The sequence below is a fragment of the Gossypium arboreum genome, chromosome 5 (genome assembly GCF_025698485.1).
Source record: "Gossypium arboreum isolate Shixiya-1 chromosome 5, ASM2569848v2, whole genome shotgun sequence".
Taxonomy (NCBI): domain Eukaryota; kingdom Viridiplantae; phylum Streptophyta; class Magnoliopsida; order Malvales; family Malvaceae; genus Gossypium; species Gossypium arboreum.
Window position 1 is genome coordinate 12,632,816 of NC_069074.1, and position 25,453 is coordinate 12,658,268.

General features: G+C 32.0%; 1 long non-coding RNA gene across 2 annotated transcripts; it reads left to right on the forward strand.

Moving 5' to 3' along the window:
* The first annotated feature begins 12,971 nt into the window (after positions 1 to 12,971).
* LOC128292808 (uncharacterized) lies at positions 12,972 to 24,237 on the forward strand. Of its 2 annotated transcripts, none has more exons than XR_008282734.1 (4): positions 12,972 to 13,078; positions 13,540 to 13,623; positions 20,838 to 23,645; positions 24,081 to 24,237. It is a non-coding gene; the product is annotated as an uncharacterized LOC128292808 (long non-coding RNA). The 2 variants fall into 2 exon arrangements; XR_008282735.1 differs by having other exon boundaries at positions 24,084 to 24,237.
* Positions 24,238 to 25,453: the final 1,216 nt, after the last annotated feature.

Genomic DNA, 25,453 nt, shown 5'->3' on the forward strand with positions numbered 1-25,453 from the left:
GAATCCATAACACGAAGGAAACGTTGGAGTATATCCATTCGATCTGTGGGGCCGTCTAGAGTGCCTTCGAGAGGTGGAGCTAATTATATGCTAACCTTTATTGATGATTTTTCCGAAAAGTTTGGGCGTTCTTCCCAAGCGAAAAGCGATGTGTTTTCCACATTTAAGTCTTGGAAAATTATGATTGAAAAACAGACGGAAAAGATAAAATACCTCCGCATGCACAATGGCTTAGAGTTACGTTACGATGAGTTTAATAGATTGTGCAAGTCGAAGGGATCATGAGACACTTGACGATTCGTCATACTCCACAAAGAAAAGCGGCGTTGCGAGCGAATGAACAGAACGATCATGGAGAAGGTTCGATGTATGTTGTCAAATGCCAACTTACCAAGTCATTTTGGGCGACGACCTCTCGCATGTTTTTGATCAACCGATCTCCATCCGTTGCCATTGAGAAAAAGACTCCACAAGAGGTATGGTCCGGTAATCCCGCTAATTATTCCGATTTAAAGATTTTTGGGTGTCTGCGATGCTCATGTTGATAATGGAAAATTGGAACCGAGATCCATTAAATGCGTTTTCTTGGTTATAAAGTTTGGTGTAAAAGGCTATAAGTTATGGTGTCCGAAAATAGAAAAGTTGTGATTAGCAGAGATGTTGTTTTGATGAAACTGCTATGCTACCTAACTTATCTCTTAAAGACTCTTCCAATAAAGAAAACCAAAAGCGGTGGAGCATCGATTAATCTGAATCAACTCCTCAAGCCAAGACAAAATTGAGAATAGAGTTGCTTCTTCACCGCAATACTCTATCGCCAAAAACAGGACAAGAAGAGAAATTAAACCTCAAAAGAAGTATGCCGAGGTTGATCTAGTTGCTTATGCTTTAAATGTGGTGAAGATATAGATGCGAATCAAGAGCCATTTAATTATTCTCGAGGCGATTAGTGTGAAGACTCGAAAAAGTGGATGTTTGCTATGCAAGAGGAGATGGAATCACTCCACAAAAATGAACATGGGATCTTGTAAAACTTCCTAAAGGTAAAAAGGTCATTCGTTGTAAATGGGTGTTTAAAAGAAAGAAGGACTCGGAGTTGAAGAACCGGATATAAAGCAAGGCTTGTTGCAAAGGGTTACAGTCAAATTCGAGTGGACTTCACAGATGTGTTCTCTCCAGGTTGTTAAGCATAGTTCGATTCGAGCTTTGCTTGGTATTGTTGCCATGCATGATTTGGAGCTTGAGCGGTTAGATGTAAAAGCGCATTTTGCATGGAGAACTTGAGGAAGATATTTACATGCAACAACCGGAGGGTTTTATAGTCTCGAAAAAGAGGACTATATTTGCTTGTTTGAAAAAGTCCCTTTACGGTTTGAAACAATCACCAAGACAAGGGTACAAGAGGTTTGATTCCTTTATGACTTCTCATGATTTCAAAAGAAGTAGTTTTGACAGTTGTGTCTACTTTAAGAAAAATGATGATGGTTCTTTTGTGTATCTACTTCTTTATGTTGATGACATGTTGATAGCGACAAAAAGATAAAGAGAGATAAGAAAGGTTAAAGCCCAACTAAGTGAAGAATTTGAGATGAAAGATTTAGGACCAGCAAAGAAGATACTTGGTATGGAGATTCTCGAGATAGAAAAGCAAGTAAATTGTACCTAAGTCGGAAGGGTATATTGAGAAAGTTCTTTGCGGGTTCAATATGCAGAGTGCTAAGCTGTTAGTACTCCTTTAGCGACCATTTCGACTTTCATCGGCCTTATCTCCTCAATCGATAATGAGATTGAGTACATGTCACATGTTCCATACTCTAGTGCAAGAGGATCTCTCATGTATGCTATGGTTTGTTCACATCCAGTTTATCATATGCGATCGGTCAGGTTAGCGATACATGGCGAATCTCGGTAAAGAACACCGGAAAGCGATTCGATGGATTTTAAGATACTTACGAGGCACTACTAATGTTTGCTTACAGTTTGGAAGAACTAAAGATGGAGTTATAGGGTATGTTGATGCTGATTTTGCTGGAGACCTTGATAGAAGAAGATCTCTCACGAGTTACGTCTTTACAATCGGAGGTTGTGCAATTAGTTGGAAAGCCACTTTGCAAACTACGATCGCTTTGTCTACCAATGAAGTTTGAGTACATGGCGATTCTCGAGGCTTGTAAAGAAGCTATTTGGTTGAAGGACTATTTAGTGAACTCAATGAAGACCTTCAAATCAAGACACGATTTTGTGACAATCAGTGCCATCTTTCTTACAAAAGATCAAATGTTTCATGAGAGAACAAAACACATTGATATTCGGTATCATTTTGTTCGTGATATTATTGCTCGTGGTGATATTGTTGTGAGCAAAATTAGCACTCATGAAAATCCTGCAGATATGATGACTAAGTCACTTCCTATAACCAAGTTTGAGCATTGCTTAGACTTGGTTGGTGTTCATTGTTGAAGTTAAACCCTTAAGGGTTTTTGGAAGAGGTGAAGAACTTGTTTATTGAAAGTTCGCGATGAAGAACTTGTTCATTGAGAATTTGTGTCAAGGTGGAGATTGTTAGAATTAAGTGACCCAAATTCTTATTTAAATAAAATACGATGGAAAATAAAATAAAAGTAAAATCTATATAGAACTAGACTTCTTTTATTTTATTTTAGAATAAGGTTTTAAACCTTATTAAACTCCATCTATTTTATATTGATTAGGATAAGGTGTTTCAATCCTACTAGAATATGGCTTTGCAAGCCTATAAATAGACATAGTCTATTCCTCTTGTATTAGAGTAAAAATTTTTCGACATAGTGAATTTTCTTCTCCTCTTGCCTGTGGTTTTTTTCCGAAAGGGTTTCACGTAAAATTTATGTGTTCTTTATTTTTATTTATTTTATTCTATTTTATTTTTCACAATTATAAATATAAAAACCTATTTAATTGGATAATACCAATCAAAATATTGGAGATCTCAAATTTTTCATTTAATTCATGTTATGGGATTAAGGTTAATATTTTAAAAAGAGAAATGGCATCTTATTTGAGAATTCTAGACTTTGGTTGAATCCTGCGACAAGTTCTATAGTTTCTTTGCTCTGACTTCAAATCAAATCCACGACCCAATATTAAATTAGAGTCTGTTAAATTCAATTGTACTGCTATTTATACAATAAACATGAATACGTAAACATTGTACCATGCCATCAACACCATTAAGCATAATCATTCAACAACTTCCTTATACTTCCAACCAATGAAAAACAGGTAATAAATTGATTATCAAAGTAAATAGATATTTTTATCTTTCTTCGGGACATGGAAAATCCAGAATTAAATAACCCTATTAAGTATGAAGTTGTATAATTTTAGATGCTCGACTTACATTTAACATTTTGTTATTATTGCGATTCACAATATATAATACTAAGAGTTGAACTCTTAAAATTTAGAAAAAATTGATTTTCTTCCCTATATAACTTTGATAAAGACATTGCGATATTTTATTCATCGTAAAATAAAACTAGTAGAGAAGTAAAACCCAAGTCATTTCAAATGCTATTGACATCACATACTTTCATTGGTACTACAACCTAGACCTATCCATGGGCAGGGCCTTAACAAAATTCTAGGTCCGTTTGATAGGTTCGGACTCGACTCGGCCTAAAAAATGGGCTTAAATTATTGCTCAAGTTCGGCCCATATTATAGATAACAAACTTTAGCCCAACTCATATTAAAATTATTTTATTTTATTTTATATAAAAATTAAAAATATAATACATCAAAAACATTAAAAATATTAAAATAAATGTTTCCAACAAATTAAAAAGGTATTTATACTTAAATAACACTAAGATAAGTGCAACTTAACAAGGAAATGACTCTAAAATAGTAGTAAAATTAACAATAAAACAAGAATTCTACAATATCTAAATAATAACAGTAAAAAAGTAGTAACATAATAGTGAAATGACAACAAAATAATGAAAAACAACAACAAGACAATAGTTTTTTTTTTTTTTGCAAATCCGGGTCAGGCCCGAACCGAAAGAACCTTACCTAAGGCTAAACGGGCATTTATTTGCTCAAGTCCATTTTTCGGGCTTATATTTTTGCCAAAACCTTCCTACTTTTTGAACGGGCCTTCAAGCCAGGCCGGGTAACCCAGCCCATGGACAGGTATACTACAGCCTAACCTATTTTAAAATTTACCATAAATTACAATGCAATAAATTTGATATCCATTATTTCCTTATAGGCTTTTGAAGCCTTTTTTGTTCTTGATTTATTTAGAAGTCTTTCCTTTTTTGAACATTCTATCAATTATTCCAAGGTGAGATTGTAATTTTATCGAATAACGATATCGATTTTTAGTACTTTTCAACATATAACTGACTAAAATGAACCATAATATCATGATTTTTTTTTTCATTTTATGACATATTTGATATAATATATATACGATCAATAACACAAGATTTATACTACATTCAAGAAACATATTTACCTACCTAATTCAAGATTCATTTACTAACACGATAATCAATTGTTGAACGTCAAATTTAATCACCTAATTTAATTAGTTTCTGTAACGCCCCTTACCCGAGACCGTTGCCGGAGTCGAGCACAAGGCACTACTAAACTTATTTGAGCACTTAACCAAATTCAGATAATTTATATCATACTTTTCAGACAAGCTGTCTAACTGCGTCATAGTTGCTAAATAATTCATATCTCGAGTTATAAAACTCGAAATCCAAATCCGTAAATTTTTCCCGAATTTATACTCATATATCTAGTTACCAATTTTTTTATATAATTTTTTTTTGGTCAAATTAGTATAGTTTATTAGTTAAATCCTCCCCTGTTTCAGGGTTTGGCTACTTTGACCCCTGTGCACTACGAACCAAATTTCTCTCTGTACAAAATTCAAATAACCATGCCGTTTGTTTCTCTTAAAAATAGACCCAATGAGGAATCCATAAATATACAGTATGACTCATAATTATTTTTCTGAAATTTTTAATGATTTTCTAAAATCAGAACAGGGGAACTCGAAGTCATTCAGACTCTGTCTCACCACAATTTAAATATCTCATAACATAAAATCCAATTGCATGCACCGTTTCCTCTATATGAAACTAGACTCATTAGGATTTAATCTCATTTTTTTCTCAGCCCTTAACTTAATTTCCACAATTTATGGTGAATTTTCAAAGTCAAACTACTGCTACTTACCAAAAACTGTTTTAGTACAAATATTGTTAACTAGTTTATAACATCTTTACTTCAATTCATTCAAACTCTATACATGCCATATAAATCTTTAAACATAAAACAAAAACTACCGAATTGATCTGAATAGTGTGCCTGTTGTGTTGATCCGATCTACCAACTTCTCTTTAATTCAATCTACAAAAGAAATTATCAAACACACACAAATAAGCTTATTGAAGCTTAGTAAGCTCATAGGCATAAAAACACAAATCATATCAAATATTGTACACAATCATATATCTATTAGTTTAACTATTTCATCCTCCAAATCACAATTTCATTAATAACTCATCGGAATAATTTCCATATGGCTACTCACAATTTAACTCCCTTAGGCCCATTTCTCATTTACTTCATTGTCAAATTAGGGAACAATAAGGGAATTGAGTGCTTCATTATCACATTGCCATAGTAAACTATGGGCTTTCACATTGTTACGCATCACACACCGAAGCCATAGCCTTGCCATGGTCTTACACGGTTTACATATCATACCGAAGCCATATCCCAGGCATGGTCTTATACGGAATCACATTATCACATTATACCGATGCCATAGCCCACTATGGTCTTATCTGAGTCACATTATCACATTGCACCGATGCCATAACCCAGCTATGGTCTTAAACGGCGCACTTATCACATATTTTTCGTCAATTCATCGTGGTCACGAAATAGAAGCACTCAAATCCATTGTTCCTACTAATTTGTACTTTTAGTTACACATTATTTATTAGTTAATGCAAATTGATAGTATTCATCAACAATAAAATACTTTAACAATCATAAGATTTTCATATCAAAACATTGAACTTTGCCACATGAACTTACCTGGACTAATTTGCAAAAGTCGTAGAAATTCAAGGACTATTCTTGAATTTTCTCCTTTCCACGATTCAGTTCGTTTTCTTGATATGATGTAAAATATGAAAAACCAGCTTTCTCCAGACCTTCTATGGCGTTTTGGCTGATAAAATATGAAGAGATCTCTAGATTCTTCAATTTTATTCTTATTTTATATGTTAAAGTTGTAAAATTTCCAATTTTGCCCTTATTTCCCTTATTTTTCTGTTGATTTTCTTGCCTTTGCCGTCCAGCCTATTCACTTTTAGGCTTAATTTCCCTTTAAATCTTCCTTCTTTTAACACTTGAGCTATTTAATCCTTTTAGCAAAATTTATTTTTATTACAATTTAGTCCTTTTTGTTTAATTGACTACCTAATCGTTAAAATTTCTCAACCAAACTTTAATACTAGCTAAATGAAACTTCATAAATATTTATAAAAATATTTTATAGCTTGATTTTCAAATTCGAGGTCTCGATACCTCGTTTTTGACCCGTTTGACCTAATAAATTCTTTTAATTCACTAATTTCACCATTTCACAAATTCTTCTAAATTCTTACTTGACTCATAAATATTAAATTACTATCTTGTTCAATCTTATTTGTCGGATTTAGTGATCTCAAATCACCATTTCCGACACCACTGAAAATTAGGTCGTTACAGTTTCAACATTTAGTGTCTAGTTTTTTTTTTTTTTTTGCCTATATATATGAATTCCATCCAAGAAAAATCTCATTTCAAACCATTTAAAAGGCTAGTAAAGCATACCTTTTTAAATTTTTTGCTTGTTTCTTTTTGTCTTTTTATCTTTTATACAATGGCGAGCTCAAGTAAGAAAATTAACTCAAGTAAGAAAACTAAGGAAAAACAAAAAATTGATATTAAGATCATTGAAAATGAGGATGATAGGTGCATCTTATTTTCAAAATAAAAAAATCTCCGAACTCTCTACTTTATGTGGTGGTGAGATTCTTTTTATTATTTTCTCACCGACTAGTAAACCTTATTTGTTTAGTCATTCTTCTATTGAATCTATCGCTAAATACTTTTTAAACCCAAACCAACCTCTTAATCAAACCGTTGATGCTCTTGTTAAGGCTTACTGTTTAAAAAGTCACCTCATCTTTTTAAGTTGTTTTATGTATTTAAAAAGTCATGTTGTCATATCCCTTTTTGATAAAACTTCAAAAAAAAAAAAGACAGAACAATAAAATGCATGCATTAGGAGCAAATAAATTAAAATTAAATTTGATTATACATTTGCATTTTTGCTTACTAAGTCTGTGTAAATATTTACTATTATCATTAAATAAAAACTTAAATTATAAAAATAATTTAAAATTTTTTTAAGTAATAAAAAGGAAAGGGCATTACTAACTGGGCCTTAAAATTAATCTAAATGTTTATGTTTAGATATATTTTAGATGTAAAAAGTTTTTAATTATGGTTTAACGATTTAATTTTTAAGTAATATAAAGAAAAGGAAAAATTCTAAATGTTATGCTTAGATATATTTTAATGTAAGGAGTTAAAAACAAACATGTACGCGAATTTCTAATTTTGTTTTAGAGATACGTTTTATTAAATTAGGATAATGTTGAATTTTATTGTTTTGTTTTTCTTATTGGGATATTATGAAAGAAATAAATTATTCAATAACTTTTTTAAAAAAATTGCAACAAAACAATTAAAAAAACCCCATCTATGGAAATTCAAATGAGTACCTATAAAATAATACAATAATAATACCCAATAAGACAATGATATTACTTGACTGAAGCACCATGAAAATTAGCTCAAATGGTTGCTTAAAATTAGGGAGAATCAAATTGTGCCAACAGTAAACAGGCCAATTTGCCCGGCCCATTGGAAATCCAAAACAAAATATAAAATAAATAAATAAATAAATAACCCACAGTCCATTTAATGTCTTTTTACAAACTAATACCTATTACATGACCCAATAACTAATACTCTAACCCAATACCCATACCAATGCCCTAGCCCAAACTTGTTACAAGCTCGAGGCCCAAATGGCCCAGAAGACTTCAGAAACCCTAGCCTTTGCTAGAATGCGATCTCAGCGCCGTCACAACCTCTAGCAACCACGCCAAGCCTCCAAAGATCAGACGACACCACGACACTGACCCTCGTGACGCTACGCCCATCCTCCGTACGATGCCAATGCACCTGTACCTGCAAAAGAAAGGACGAACACACCGAGAAAGAAACAAAAACAAAATATTGTATTTTTCATTTGATTTTTCTTTCATTTAATTCCTCCGGCTATAAAGTCAAAGGATCTGTTCATTATAATTTTTTACGCGCACAATAGATACATTTCGAAATACAAACGCACAAAAGCAGAAGCAATACAAAGCATTATCAAAAGCAATTTCTTTTTTTCGGAGATGATTTTCTGTTTAATAGTCGCTTTAGGATTTCTGTCAAATAACTTCGTTTCTTTATCTTCCATTATTGTGTTAAAAAATAGAGAAAAAGAAAGGAGAAATCTTACCTTATGGATCTTCCATAGATCCCTCTTCGCTTCGTCGGATTTGAAGTTGAAAGAGGGGTCTCAAGGCCGAAGATTATCACCAAGGGCTCAAGTCTACCGGTCTTCGTTTGTGAAGGCAGATCGGTGCTGGTGCTAGGGGGATTAGAGTTCGGTTGAAGAGAAAGGATTGGGGGGAGGCTAGGGTTTGGCCGACTGATTCAATTTCAGCCCTTTTAAAGGGTCAAATACGACGCCGTTTCAAGCCTGTTGCAATGGCTCGAAAATGACGTCCTCTGGTAGAGCCCTAACCCGATCCAGTTTGCTACCCCGAGGACTTGCGCGTTTTCACAGTGAGGGGTTATTTGCCGTATCAGTCCCTCCCTATTCGCGCCCTATTCAAATCAGCTTGCATCTGTGCTTCCTTTTTTTAAATTTTTTTCCCATAGTTTGCGCACGAATTCGCATTGGTCCTTTTTGGATTATTTTATTTGTAAATCAGCCATATTCTTGTTTTAATTTTATCTTAATTAATGTAACAGCCAAATTTTTCAGTGGTATCGGAAAACAGTGATTCAAGATTACATAATCCAATGAGTAAGTTTAGAAATTTTAATAAATAATAATTATGGGCCAAGCGCGAATTTAAAATAATTTTTGAATTAGTGAATTTTACGATTTTAAAAGAATTAATTAGGTAAATTGGGTTGAAAACGAGGTATCGAGACCTAAAATTCATAAACCAAGCCATAAATATTTTTAGAAATATTTATGGAGTGTTAGTAAGTCAGTATTAAAGTTTCGTCAAGAAATTTTAAGGTTTTGGTAGTCAATTGGGTAAAAAGGACTAAATTGAATTAAGTGAAAAATTATGAAATACGATTAAATAGCTCTAGTAATAATTAAAGGAGGACTAAATAGGCAATTAAACACCCATTATTGGGCTGGACGGCATGTGTGTGCAGGAAAAATAAAAATCAAGTGTGAACAAGGTGCAAAATTGAAAATTTTGCAAATTAAGCATATAAAACAAGACAAAATTGAAAAATCTAGAGATATCATCATTCTTCTTCAGCAAAAACGCCATGGGAGGTCTGAAATTTTCTGTTTTTCATAGTTTGACATATGTGAGTTCAATTCTTGCCCTGTTCTTTGAGATTTTTATGTTTTTGTGACTTTTACAATTAGGTCCAAGTGTTTAATTTATTATTTTTTGATTTTATGGACAAAATTGAAAGCTACCATTGATAAGTGTTCGCTGTTTATGATGAACTAAAATAGATTTGAAGCTTTTACTTTGTTGTTTGATGATTTTATCAAGTAATTTCAATAGAAATTGATTTTAGAACCTAATTGTGAAAAATTTGTGAATTAAGGTTTAGTGTTGAAATTCTGATTTTTAAAGGTTGTGTAATAGTTTAGAATGATGGAATAAAATGTTAATTGAGAAAAATTAGCTTAAGTGATGGGCTAATTGAGTAAGGACTGAATTGTATGACCAGTGAAATTTAGAGGAAAAATGGTAATAAACATCTTGAACTAAAACAGTTTTGGACAGCTTTAAATAAATTTATAAGTAAATAGTGAGATTATAGATAATGTTACTTATAAGAATGCTATATACATTTAGGATGTGGAATGGAGAGGAGGAGGAGGAAAATAAACATATGAATTTTCAGCTAGCAAGGGTTTTGTTGGGTTTTTCACACAGGAAAAAAAAACATAACTAAGTTATCCGGATAAAATATGAAGCTCTTGTTAAAGCTAGAGCAATAAAGTAATTATTCCGGATGAAATATGAAGCTCTTGTTGAAGTTAGAGCAACAAGGTAATAATTCCGGATGAAGTATGAATTAAGTTTGAGATTCAAAGACTTAGGAGTTGTAACCAAACGAACAAAAGCAAATGTGATGAAAAATTTAGAGAAGTATTTCATATTTCATCCGGGTTACATACATACTGTTGTTTGTTGCCACCCTTAATAGGTTTACATTTAAAATTGATAAATTGTATGTTTTAGACTCAGGGACTAAATTGAATAAAAGAAAAAAACTGTAGGAGCAATTTTGTAAAAATGTCAAAAATGACCAAAATGAAGGAAATGAATTGTTTTATTATTTAAATTATAAAATTGAATGAAACTATTAATTTAGATCAAGATCGGGTGAAAACATGTTTTGGGGATTAAATTAAAAAGTGTTGAAATTGTGGAAAATTTTGTTATTTTATAGAATTTATGGGTTTTTATCAATATATATAAGAATAATTAGGTTTGAAACAAGGATTTAATTACAAGAACTTTATTTTTCTTTGTCTAAGGATGAAATTGTCATTAATCAGAAGTTTAGGGGTAAAATAGTAATTTTGCCTAGAGATTAATTGAATGTATTAGAATATGAAATAAATAAAAATGATGATCAAATTTATTTATAAAGATCCGGGTGGCTCAAATATGAGACTTGAACGTGAAAAAGAAAAAAATTTCAGATTAGTAAAACTATAAATACGAATAAGCAATGAAGTAAGTTCGTGCAACTTGAATTGAGTTATTAAATGTTTAAATTATACATTTATGTGACATGAATGTGAATTGAATGTTTAAATGTATGTTTTGGGCTTTAAGGGCCCAATAGAGGGATATTATGATTATTTTCAGAATATGAATAATAAATTATTCAAAATTATCTGAAAATGCTCAGTAAACTCTGGTCATACCCTATTCCAGCAACGGATACGGGTAGAAGGTGTTACAATTAATCTATTCATACATTCGTATATTGGTTATTTTAATATGTTTTGTATATTTTATGTAAATGTTTTTATATACACTATTATATATATATACATATATATTTTGTATTAAAGTTGGTTTTATTTCATATATATATACTTTTATCAACCTTATATTATTTTTATGCGTATGATTCCTTAAATTTATTCTTGTATTTTATTATATAATCCTACATTATGTATCTTTTAATGCATTATTATCGTAAGTGTGTATATATTTATTAATGACTATGTTTCATCTATATATGTATATTTCTAAATCTATACATTTTATACAAATAATTTTCTTACACATATAAGCATGTTTTAAATCTATTGTGTAATTTACAACAAAATTAATTTAGTCCTATACATGTTATCATTTCTATGTTATTTCATATGTACTTGCTTTTAAATTTATATGTATAATATGTTAACACACTTACTACTTTAATAGATTTTTTTATTCAAAGTACTTTTTGCTTTACAATTTATCAAGTATATTCTTTATGTATGTATGAAATAATTTTAGAAACTTCATTTTCTTTGTAATTATAAAATTATTATTTTTGAGTATATCTTTATATTATATTGCTTTTGTGTTTATATAGTCTATTATTTTAAATGTTTTGATATAAGGATATGTATAATTTTAGACTAATTTAAAACATATATATATATATATATCTTATTATTAATCTCATGTTTTTTCAATAGATTTACATGTACATATGTCTTTTAAATCTATTTTGTGTGTTATATCTCGTCTTGTATCCTTATTATTCTTTTGCATTATACATTATTAAAGTTAGCACGTAGTTTGTCAACTTTTAAATATACTTGTGTTTAAAATATTTTAAATGCAATTTGATTCAAACTTTCATTCTATAATATCTATTTCAAAAATTATATATCTATCCCTAGTTTTTTTATATACAAATTTGTCAACCTAATTTTATGTATCCATTTATTCGTCGTTATTTTAAAATAGTTTTATACTAAATTGCTTTTTGATTTGCATTTTGTTATGTGTATCTAGTAGTAGTCATATTACAATATGCCATGCATGTTATCGTTGCATTATTTATTTATTCATTGTTTTATATTGTCATGTTAATTATTCCCCATGCATGATTGAGATTGAGCTATACTTCCAAGTTAGTTATACTTAGTTGTAAGTGTTTGTTAGTTGGTTAAATAAGTTGTATTGCCTCCACTGTAATAGCCCGATTTTGGGTCTAGTCGGAACAGTGGTTTCGGGACCACAAACCCGACGAAGAAAAAAAAATTATTTTATTATATTTTATAGTCTATAAATTTATGAAAATATTTCGTAAAAATTTTATTCGAAAATTTTGACGTTTGAGCACTCAATTTAGTCAAAAGGACTAAATTGTAAAAAGTGCAAAAGTTGAGTTCTTTATATATGAGGTGCCTAATTGTTATGAGTTTTAAATTGAAAGTCCTTATGTGACAATTATTCCTTTAATAAGTTAGTGAATGGATATTTGTTTGGTATTTTGAAATTTGGTTGAAATAAAAAGGGTAATTTTGTAAATTAATTAAAATAACCTAATAAGACAAATGATAAAAGCTATCATTTTTTTTTCATTCTTTCTTCTTCAACCGTGGGAAAGAACAGAAAATAGCAGCCATGGATGAGCTCCATTCGTCCAAGCTTTTATGGCTTATATAGGTATGGTTTTTGTCCGTTTTTAATGATTTTCGTATTTTGAGATCCCGAAGCTTACATTTTCTATTTCTACCAATTGATTGAAGAGAAATTAGAGTTTAAAATTTACCCATTCATGATATGGTTGTGCTTTGATGATTTATAGTGGATAATGAATGTTTGATGTGTTAAATATGAGTTTTATTCAATGAATTTCGGTAAAAATGTCAAAAAGGGGTTAAATTGTGAAAGTTACAAATTGGTCATAACTGTGTGAATTAGTGAAAATTTGGAGTTGCCATAGAAGAGAAAAATGTTCAGCATGTCTTAAACCTTATACAAATTGAATAAAAATTAATTTACGAGCATTGGGGCAAAAGTGCAAATATGCAAAAGTTTAGGGTCAAAATGAAAATTTGTAAAATATGATTTTTAGACCCATATGAATATTGTGACTGATTGGTAGGCTAAATGTGATGTTATAGATGATGAAAATTGAGACTTGGACCTAGAACGGAAAGAAATCGATTTATGGACGAGTATGTCCTTTTCACATTTGTGGTATCGAGGTAAGTTCGTATGTAAACAATACCATGCTATACATGTATTTAAATGTTATCATTACATGAATTTTACAGATATTAATGTGTATGTAATTAATAGAAATATGATAAGACAAAGCCTTAATAGACGAGGAAAAATCCCGTTTGAACCTTAGGAATAGAATAGGATACGAGTGACATGTCACTAGGAATTATGAGTCTAGATGACTAGCTCGAGAGTGAGCATTGAAATGTCATGAGATATGAGGTAGCTTTAGCTACAATTGAAGCACTTATGTGCAAAGGCTTTTCCAGTATCTAATTAGTATTCCAAGTGTTCAACGGGCAATCTAAGGAAAGAGTTAATGATGGTCTCAATGAGGTAAGTCATTGGTGAGTATGCACTCGAGTTATGTTACGAGTTGTGCAAGTATGTATACTAATCCTATGAGAATGCCTTGATATGTGATGATCTATGATGCATAATATGTATTCTTACCATGATGGATAAAATGGTGTTGTATTAATATTATGAACAATGATCATGAATGAGTAATTTAGCCTTGACAGATTTGAGTTACTGCAGTAGTGTAACTTTGAAAATACACTAAAAATAGTGGAAAATGAGTTAGAGGCAGAATAAAATATGGGATTAAAGCTTAATGAGTTTATTTTCACATGAAAGAAACAGAGGAAGAAAAAGAATTCCATATTGTTTGATATTTGAATTCTTGTGAAACAGGGTCTGAATGAATTCGAGATCCCTGTTCTAACTTTAGAAATTCACCAAAATTGTACAAAAATTATTAAGAGTTATACCTTACATGAATGGATTCCTTATTGAGTCTATTTTTATGGGGAATAAACGGCATGGTCGTTGGAATTTTGTACAGGAGAAATTCGGTTTGTAGTGTACAGGGGTCAAAGTGGTCATACCCTGAAACAGGGAGACTTTAACTAATAAACTGTACTATTTGGCTTAACCAAAATTCTGGAAATTTTATGGAAAAAATAAAATAAGTCTAGTTTCAGGAAAATTAACGGAACTTAATTCGGAGTTTCGTAGCTCCAGATATAAATAATTTAGTGACCGTTGCTCAGAAAGACAGCTTGTAGTGAACTTGAAAATATGTTGTAAACATTGATAAAACAAGTTAATGAGTTGCTTATTGTTTTCATATGAACTTACTAAGCGGCTTACCCCTTCTTTCCCATGTTTTCTAGAGTTCCAGGTTAGCTCGGGTTGGAGGCCGTCGGAGATATTATCACCCTATCGAGTTAACGTTATCGAGTAAGTAAACTCAAGTGATTCGAGTCTATGGCATGTATAAGGTTTTAATGTGAGTATGTAATATTATGATTTAGCCAAAGGCATTGGCTTGTTATTAAGGTAGTATTAGTCATGTAAATTGGCCTATGTCGGCTAATGACGTTATGGGCCCATATGATTATTCTTATGCATTTATGTTATTATTTCTTGTGATGTGGCTTACAACATGTATGCCTAGAGATTGAATTGAGATTCATTGATGAGCTAGTAACTAATGCGAGGATTAAGTGATTGGTAAATAGTTAATAATGCTTCATGAATGGTTTGTGATGTAATGATAGTTATGTCTAGTATGTGGTAATGATATGGGCAAATTCTATAATATTTATTACATAAGAAAATAACTTGAGCATATCATGTTTGTAGATGTTTAAGAGCTCATTTATGCCACGTTGTATGTTATTGGATAAGTATGTATCTATGCATGTGGTGTGAGAGTGACAAAAGGCTTGATAATTAGACTATTTCGCCCACACGCACGAGCACATGGGCGTGTGAAGCCTTAACGCAAGAGATTTTTCTAAGTTTTTCATGAGTTCTCGATTGGGTCCCGAACCGCCCCGAATGCATGTATTGGGCCTCGTAAACTCGCATAAGGGACAAATTGCATGTGAAAAGAAAAGTTTTTAATTATTTGAGATTTCATGGCCCTGTTTAGTATGGAAATGTTAGTAAAAGTCAGGTAGCACCTCGAACCCCGTCCCGGCGTCGGATGCGGGCGAGGGGTGTTACATTTAGTGGTATCAGAGCATGGTTTAGTCGGTTCTCGGACTAACCTAGCGTAAGAGAGTCTAGCTATACATGCCATAGTATTACTCGTGATAGTGTGATATCTCTCGGCCCTAACAAAACTGTTGATTAAGACAGGAATGAGTTCGAACCGAGCAAATCTTGATAGAGATAAGAGTAAAGTTGAGATTATTGAATCATGCTTGTGACATGCTGAAAATGGGAAAGGTATGAAAAGATATTCATGATTTTCATATGAACTAGTATTCACTATGTGATACTCTTGAGTTAAAGAATGTGAAATAATGGAGTAAAACACAGTTAAGTTGTGAAAAATGCTTTTATGCATGTTAGTATTCATACGATGTTAAATGTCCAACTTGATTTGGCCAAGTGTTTAGGAAAAGAAAGAAATTTTCTTGAAATGACAGAATGTATGTATGAATGCTTTTATTGCATGATTAATAATCAGGTATATACATGAGGTTGACATTTATGTCTAGATTGATGAAGTCAATATGCAATAATGTTATGCTTTATAATCTCGGTTACAGAATCATAAATGTCACAATAGCATGAAAGTTGTAATGAAAGATCAAATTGGGTGGAACGCAGGGAATGAGTACGATCGTTCACTAATGAATTGACGGAAAAGACTATGGTTGGACCATGGAAATACATGAGATTTGTGTGCCAGTGTAAGACCATGTATGAGACATGGCATCGGCATTGAGACGAGGGCTAGTGTAAGACATGTCAGGACATGCATCACCACATGATGAGAGCGATGTAAGACATGTGCGGGACATGCATCGGCCTCGAGATGATAGCCGATGTCGGACATGTCAGGACATGCGTCGGCTACGAGATGTGCTAGTGTAAGACATGTATGGGACATGCGTCAACACGGTTACATGTGTCGTTGTAAGACACATGCAGGACATGGCATCGACACGATGGATGAGAGCTAGTACAAGACCATAGTTGAACTATGGCATTAAGTAGCGATGTACTCAAAACCATAAGAAGTTCTCCAATTTGATAAATATTGGCAAGTGATTAAGACTAAATATGGGAATTTGATAAAACATTAAGGGTAATTCGAGAAAAGAAATGAAAGTTTGAGTTATGATAAATTCACTTATGTTTAGCTAATATTCGCATGAAATAAAGTTACATGTATTCTTGAGATATGTGAAAATGTGTTTATAACAAGTTGGAAATTTGAAATGTTTGAATCAATATGCGTAAAGCTATCTGTTGTTGAATATGTATTTGCTTGAGAGTCAAAAGTTTAGAGGCTTTACAATCTTCGCCTTACCGAATAGATTTATACGATGAGATTCTCGAGATATGTTGCATAAGCTTGCAAAAGTGAAACCGAAGAGTACAAAAATGGAATAGTATGAGATTAGCGAAGATGAATTAGTTAGAGGAATAATGTCGGACTTGCACGGATGTCCGAGTATGACGAATTCAATTAAACAAAAGTGATGGCTATCTTTCTCTTACGAGTATTCTATGTTTTCCTCTATTCGGGAATACGTATAGTTATCCCTTTCGGTGGGAATTCTACTGTGTGAGGATCTTTGAGACTGTGATATTAGATGAAAAGTTCTATTGGTCCGATTAGTTATGATCTACATTTCCCATCTCTTGATTTCTATTCGATATATTGGAATGAAGTTGATGATAAAAATCTATGTAAGATTATTCGATGTTCTATTGATTATGGTTTATATATGCGAGAATTATATTATCTCTATTATGAGAAATTCTAAAGCATACGACATGTAGTTTCCTACGGTTTTCTCGAGGGATTTTTGGATCATCTTTATTATTTTCTTACGGATTATATTCTCGATTTACGGTATAATCTTTATATCTTGGAATTTCTTATATTGGCTTTTCTATCATTCTTGTTTGAGAATTATCAAGCTTGGTTTATCTTTACGAGTAATCTTTGACTTGCGATATTAGAATCATTATGATTAAGCTTCGGCTCGATCATAGAAGTGTGGGGATTTCGATGTCGAGATTTCTTTAAAATTTCGGGGTAAAGAATGGTTATTCGCAAAAGTAAATCGAGTTATGTGCATTTAAGTTTATTCTCCGGTTCGAGAATACCGTTACGTGTTCTTTGGTAAGTAGTCGATCACGGATGATGGGTTTTATTCTTGAAAGTATGTTATGGAAACATATTAGTTGGATTTCTCTTGTTCGAGATATGTTATAAGTATAGTTATCTGATTAATAAAAGACCACATCTATGAAGTTGGAATCATTTGATTCATGTTAGTAAAGTTTCTAAACAGTTGATGATCGAGTATAGAAATGTGGCTATAAGTGGTAAATTAAACAAGTACAAGATGATTCGACTTTTAATTTGGAATTGCGGGAGGATTTGATTTGGTTTCTATTACTATTAATTGAGTAAGATTTGATCTTGAGAAACTCGGGTATCTGAGAGAATTGAGTCTGAGTTCACAAGCGAGATCTTGTTTATTCGTTCAAAGGATGTCGAATTGTCTATAGGGTAAAGCTGAATATCAAATGTATTCGAGATTATTATTATCGATTATGACGATGGGAAGAAAATGATAAAGGACCGTAATGAATTTCAGATCGGGATGTCTCTCATTTCCGGAAAAGGAGAGATGCAAGTTGAATTGTGAAAGATTGATGATGGAAGTCTGCATGATTATTTTAGTATGTACAGATATATTATTCAACCGATGTGACTGAGTTGTATGTTTCTAAGTTTATAGTTCCAAGAATGTCGGTCTCAGGTGTTTCAAATTGAGCTCAGGGCTTATACCTCAACTATGGAAAAGCTATAGAAATCTTGAGTATGAGCTTGTGTGGAATTGTTTTGTAAGTTGTGAGAAAAGATATAAGTGACTCGTGAAAGTAGAGAACAACTTTTTGGTAAGATTTTGGGACGAAAATCCCTAAAGGGAAGAAATGTAATAGCCGATTTTGGGTCTAGTTTGAACGATGGTTTCGGGACCACAAACCCGACGAAGAAAAAAAAATTTATTTTTATTATATTTTTATAGTCTATAAATTTATGAAAATATTTTGTAAAAATTTTATTCGAAAATTTTGACGTTTGAGCACTCAATTTAGTCAAAAGGACTAAATTGTAAAAAGTGCAAAAGTTGAGTTCTTTATATATGAGGTGCCTAATTGTTATGAGTTTTAAATTGAAAGTCCTTATGTGACAATTATTCCTTTAATAAGTTAGTGAATGGATATTTGTTTGGTATTTTTGAAATTTGGTTGAAATAAAAAGGGTAATTTTGTAAATTAATTAAAATAATCTAATAAGGCAAATGATAAAAGCTATCATTTTTTTTTATTCTTTCTTCTTCAACCGTGGAAAGAACAGAAAATAGCAGCCATGGATGAGCTCCATTCGCCAAGCTTTTATGGCTTATATAGGTATGGTTTTGTCCGCTTTTAATGATTTTCGTATTTTGAGATCCCGAAGCTTAAATTTTCTATTTCTACCAATTGATTGAAGAGAAATTAGAGTTTAAAATTTACCCATTCATGATATGGTTGTGCTTTGATGATTTATAGTGGATAATGAATGTTTGATGTGTTAAATATGAGTTTTATTCAATGAATTTCGGTAAAAATGTCAAAAGGGTTAAATTGTGAAAGTTACAAATTGGTCATAAGTGTGTGAATTAGTGAAAATTTGGAGTTGCCATAGAAGAGAAAATGTTTAGCATGTCTTAAACCTTATACAAATTGAATAAAAATTAATTTACGAGCATTGGGGCAAAAGTGCAAATATGCAAAAGTTTAGGGGTCAAAATGAAAATTTGTAAAAATATGATTTTAGACCCATATGAATATTGTGACTGATTGGTAGGCTAAATGTGATGTTATAGATGATGAAAATTGAGACTTGGACCTAGAACGGAAAGAAATCGATTTATGGACTAGTATGTCCTTTTCACATTTGTGGTATCGAGGTAAGTTCAGTATGTAAACAATACCATGCTATACATGTATTTAAATGTTATCATTACATGAATTGTACAGATATTAATGTGTATGTAATTAATAGAAATATGATAAGACAAAGCCTTAATAGGCGAGGAAAAATCCCGTTTGAACCTTAGGAATAGAATAGGATACGAGTGACATGTCACTAGGAATTATGAGTCTAGATGACTAGCTCGAGAGTGAGCATTGAAATGTCATGAGATATGAGGTAGCTTTAGCTACAATTGAAGCACTTATGTGCAAAGGCTTTTCGAGTATCTAATTAGTATTCCAAGTGTTCAACGGGCAATCCAAGGAAAGAGTTAATGATGGTCTCAATGAGGTAAGTCATTGGTAAGTATGCACTCGAGTTATGTTACGAGTTGTGCAAGTATGTATACTAATCCTATGAGAATGCCTTGATATGTGATGATCTATGATGCATAATATGTATTCTTACCATGATGGATAAAATGGTGTTGTATTAATATTATGAACAATGATCATGAATGAGTAATTTAGCCTTGACAGATTTGAGTTACTGCAGTAGTGTAACTTTGAAAATACACTAAAAATAGTGGAAAATTAGTTATAGGCAGAATAAAATATGGGATTAAATCTTAATGAGTCTATTTTCACATGAAAGAAACAGAGGAAGAAAAAGAATTCCATATTGTTTGATATTTGAATTCTTGTGAAACAGGGTCTGAATGAATTCGAGATCCCTGTTCTAACTTTAGAAATTCACCAAAATTGTACAAAAATTATTAAGAGTTATACCTTACATGAATGGATTCCTTATTGAGTCTATTTTATAGGAATAAACGGCATGGTCGTTGGAATTTTTACAGGGAGAAATTCAGTTTGTAGTGTACAGGGGTCAAAGTGGTCATACCCTGAAACAGGGAGACTTTAACTAATAAACTGTACTATTTGGCTTAACCAAAATTTTGGAAATTTTATGGAAAAAATAAAATAAGTCTAGTTTCAGGAAAATTAACGGAACTTAATTCGGAGTTTCGTAGCTCCAGATATAAATAATTTAGTGACCGTTGCTCAGAAAGACAGCTTGTAGTGAACTTGAAAATATGTTGTAAACATTGATAAAACAAGTTAATGAGTTGCTTATTGTTTTCATATGAACTTACTAAGCGGCTTACCCCTTCTTTCCCATGTTTTCTAGAGTTCCAGGTTAGCTCGGGTTGGAGGCCGTCGGAGATATTATCACCCTATCGAGTTAACGTTATCGGAGTAACTAAACTCAAGTGATTCGAGTCTATGGCATGTATAGGGTTTTAATGTGAGTATGTAATATTATGATTTAGCCAAAGGCATTGGCTTGTTATTAAGGTAGTATTAGTCATGTAAATTGGCCTATGTCGGCTAATGACGTTATGGGCCCATATGATTATTCTTATGCATTTATGTTATTATTTCTTGTGATGTGGCTTACAACATGTATGCCTAGAGATTGAATTGAGATTCATTGATGAGCTAGTAACTAATGCAGGATTAAGTGATTGGTAAATAGTTAATAATGCTTCATGAATGGTTTGTGATGTAATGATAGTTATGTCTAGTATGTGGTAATGATATGGGCAAATTCTATAATATTTATTACATAAGAAAATAACTTGAGCATATCATGTTTGTAGATGTTTAAGAGCTCATTTATGCCACGTTGTATGTTATTGGATAAGTATGTATCTATGCATGTGGTGTGAGAGTGACAAAAGGCTTGATAATTAGACTATTTTTGGCCACACGGCCTGAGCACATGGGCGTGTGAAGCCTTAACGCAAGAGATTTTTCTAAGTTTTTCATGAGTTCTCGATTGGGTCCCGAACCGCCCCAAATGCATGTATTGGGCCTCGTAAGCTCGCATAAGGGACATATTGCATGTGAAAAGAAAAGTTTTTAATTATTTGAGATTTCATGGCCCTGTTTAGTATGGAAGTGTTAGTAAAAGTCAGGTAGCACCTCGAACCCCGTCCCGGCGTCGGATGCGGGCGAGGGGTGTTACATCCACTCTTCCATTGTCGTATTTTATGCGTACACATATTACCCCATATCATCGTTTTCCCACTTGGTTTATGAAATGTGGTTTTATAAAATCCAAATTTTTATGATTCATTTCGTCTTATTTCGAGACGCATTAATATGTTTTAAGTTATTTTTATAATTATTCGTTTAAAAATTTCTTTAAAACGAAGGCGAGATTTGATATTTGACAATTCGCGGAATCGTGCCCTAACGTGCTGGGTTGCAATATCTCATTTGTTCAAAATAATCGAATATCCCTTCAAAATTCCATTTATGTCTTCTAAAAATCCTTTAAAACGAGGGCGATGTTCGATATTTGACAATTCGCGGAATCATGCCCTATCGTGCTGGGTTGCAATTTCTCGATTGTTTAAAATAATCGAAGGTCCCTTTTGAATTTCACTCATGTTTTCTAAAAACTCTTCAAAACAAAGGTAATATTCGATGTTTGGCCATTCGGGGAATCGTGCCCTATCGTGCTGGGTTGCGATCTCCTGTTTGTCCAAAATGATCGAAGATTCCTTTAGAATTTCACTCATTCTTTCTAAATTCTAAAATAAGGCAATGTCTGATATCTAGAAATTCGAGGAGCCGTGCCCTACTGTGCTGGGTTTCAACTTTTTTGTTGGACTAAATAATTGGGCATCCTTCTGCGGTTTTCAACGTATAAATTTTTGGAAGTCAAAATTTGTCATGTTTTCGAGAGCATAAAGGACCATGTCCTATCGTGCTGGATGTGGTGATATATTCCTCTTAAACAAGAGAATTTTGATAACCAACTCGGGTTATTCAAATATTACCAAAAGGGAACCACATTTCAAAAACATTTTTTAAATCTTAGACATAAGGACAGTATTTAATCGATTTGGTACCAATTTTGGGCGTAGTGAGGGTGCTAATCTTTCCTCATGCGTAACTGACTCCCAAACCCGTTTTCTCAAAAATTCGTAGACCAAAATCGTTGTTTTAGTAAACTAAAAATGTTTTATTAAAATAACCTCATTCTTAGGTGATCCGATCACACCAAAAAAAAAAAGATCGGTGGCGACTCCATGTCTTATTTTCAAAAGTCGATCCCCCCTGTTTTTCTCATTAAATCTAATTTTTTTTTAAAAAAAAGGGAGATGGTTTCGATAGCTTGGCGACTCCGCTGGGGAATCGAGAGTCAAGCCATAAAATTGATTGTCTACTGTCCTTTTGTCAAAAATTCAAAATTTATTTTAAAAATCACGTGTCTTTCAAATGCATTTGTTTGTATGGTTGTTATGGTCCAGGTCTTGTAGAATAATACTGCATTTCATTGCATCATCGCTATGGTCACACCTTCTAAGTGGGAGTAAGAAACTATACTTTCGTGAGGTTTTCACCTTCGCATGGGTTAGTGGATTGCTTCCGGGGTACATCCGTACCTATGATTTCGTGAGATTTTCATCTTCGCATGGTCATAGTGTAATGAACCGAAAGTTACGGTATCGGAAATTGAGTCTTGAGTACTGTTTCCGTGAAATTTATTCATGAATATTTATTAGAAATATTTATGAATTATAGTTGAATGGTTATTTAGTGTTTAATTAAGTGAAGTAGCTTGAATTTAGTTTAAAGGATTAAATTGCATAAGGAATAAAAGTTTAATTATAGATTAAAGAAGTAAAAGGGACTAATCTAGCAATTAGACCCTAAGTGCCATGTGTGTGAATGTATGATATAACATGTGTAATAGTTGGTATATATGTGTAATAGCTATAAGATATTTTATGTTATAGCTATTACACATGTTAATTTATATTTTTTATAGGTTAATAATAATATAATATAGTATAATGAATAAATAATAATGAGTAAAGAAACATAGAAAGAGTTACAGAGAGCAAACGTGAGAAAGAAAGAAGGAAAGAAAGAAAGAAAAAGAAAAGGGAAATTTGAGGATTAAGGCCCTAAAGTTTAATTGGTAAGTTGTTTTAGCTCATTTTCTTATGATTTTTATGTTTATGGATGCCTAATTCAAAGTTCTACATGTATGAGGTTAAAATGAAGAAAAATAGAAAATTTTAGATATTGATTTAGTTGAATAAATTGAGGTTTTATGGGTTAAATTGATAGGAGTTGAAGTTAGAAGTGAAAATTGAGTGATTTATTAAAAGAATTCTAAGTTAGGTTTAAATAGGGATTAAGTTGAATAGAGCTCAAAATTTATGTTTTATAATGAATTTTATGAGTTAGAAATTGTTAATGAGTTGATTAAAAGAGAATATGAAGCTTAAGTTAAAGAAAAAGATTAGTAATGGAAAAAGGACGAAATTGGAATTTTGTAAAAGTTTGATAGAAAGTGAAAATGTGTTTTATGAATTAGTATATTGATGAATTTTAATTGTATGATTGTTAGTAGCAAACGTAGCACCGGATACGTCATCAAAGAAGGGAAAAGAGAAAGTGAACGAAGATATCGATTAAATTCGATAAATAGTGGTTTGTATTTCTATAAACCGAGCTTAATCGTTATTGCTATATTTGATATTTATATTGTATGAAAATGTGAATGAGGTAAGTATTCTTACCATATTGAAATGAATGTGATTTTGAATACCCTATTAACAGTGTCGGGCTAGTCGGATATAGTTGACATGTCATAGGAATTGGAAGTATTGGGATATTCCGACATTGAGTCGATGAGACACTATGTGTCGACTACTGTTAAAGTTCCGGATTTGTTCCGATGAAGTACTTTGTGTACTATAATGTTAAAGTTCCGGATTTGTTCCGATGAAGCACTATGTGCTTATCCCGGAGTGTGGGTTGGATCCGTGTATCCGTTAGTGTCCGAGTTATGTTAATAAGGGTAAATAAAGTAAAGGTTATTAAAGTACTGATTGATATTGAATAATAGCAATAATGTGTTTGAATTACCATGTTTTAAAGTTGATTAAGCTATTGTTTATGGAAATACCATCGAGAGTATTCTCAGCGTTTGTTTGTTTCCGTCTTGCAGGCTAGGTAATGAAAGTATAAGGACTCAACATACAAGCCGATCCCCAAACTCAAATTGGTGAAGTTTCTATCTTTTTGGAAAATGGCATTGTACCTAGGATGTCTTTTGGTTATATTGAAAGTATCTAAGTTGTTAAATGATATTTTGGTATGTTTTGTAAATGTTACCAAAACCTTAAGAATGGTATGTTTTGATATGTTAGTGAAGAGTAATAAGAGGAATTGTTGGTAAATGTTGTAGAAAGAAGAAATGAAGATGTTATAAACTTAGTTATCAACATTTTATACTAAAACAGATTTGGACAGTAACAGTAGTCCAACTTTGAAAATATACCAAAAATAGTATAAAGTGAATTAGATGATGAATAAAATATGTAATTGAAGCTTAATGAATCTATTTTTATATGGAAGAAACAAAATTGGTAAAAGAGTTGTATTTTATGAGATATTTACGTTTTGGTGAAACAGGGTTAGAACAATTTCTGGATTCCCTGTTCTGACTTTAGAAATTCACCATAAATTGTGTATTAAGAATTAGGACTCAAACTTTATATGTATGGATTCATTATTGAGTCTATTTTTAATTGAAACAAATGGCATAGTCATTGGATTTCTGTACAGGAAGAAATTTGATTCGAAGTGCACAAGGGTCAGAGTAGCTGAACCCTGAAACAGGGGAGACTTCTTATAATAAACTGTACTAATTGGCCTGACCAAAAATTCTAGAAAAAAATTAGTAAGTAGATATATGAGTCTAGTTTCAGGGAAAAT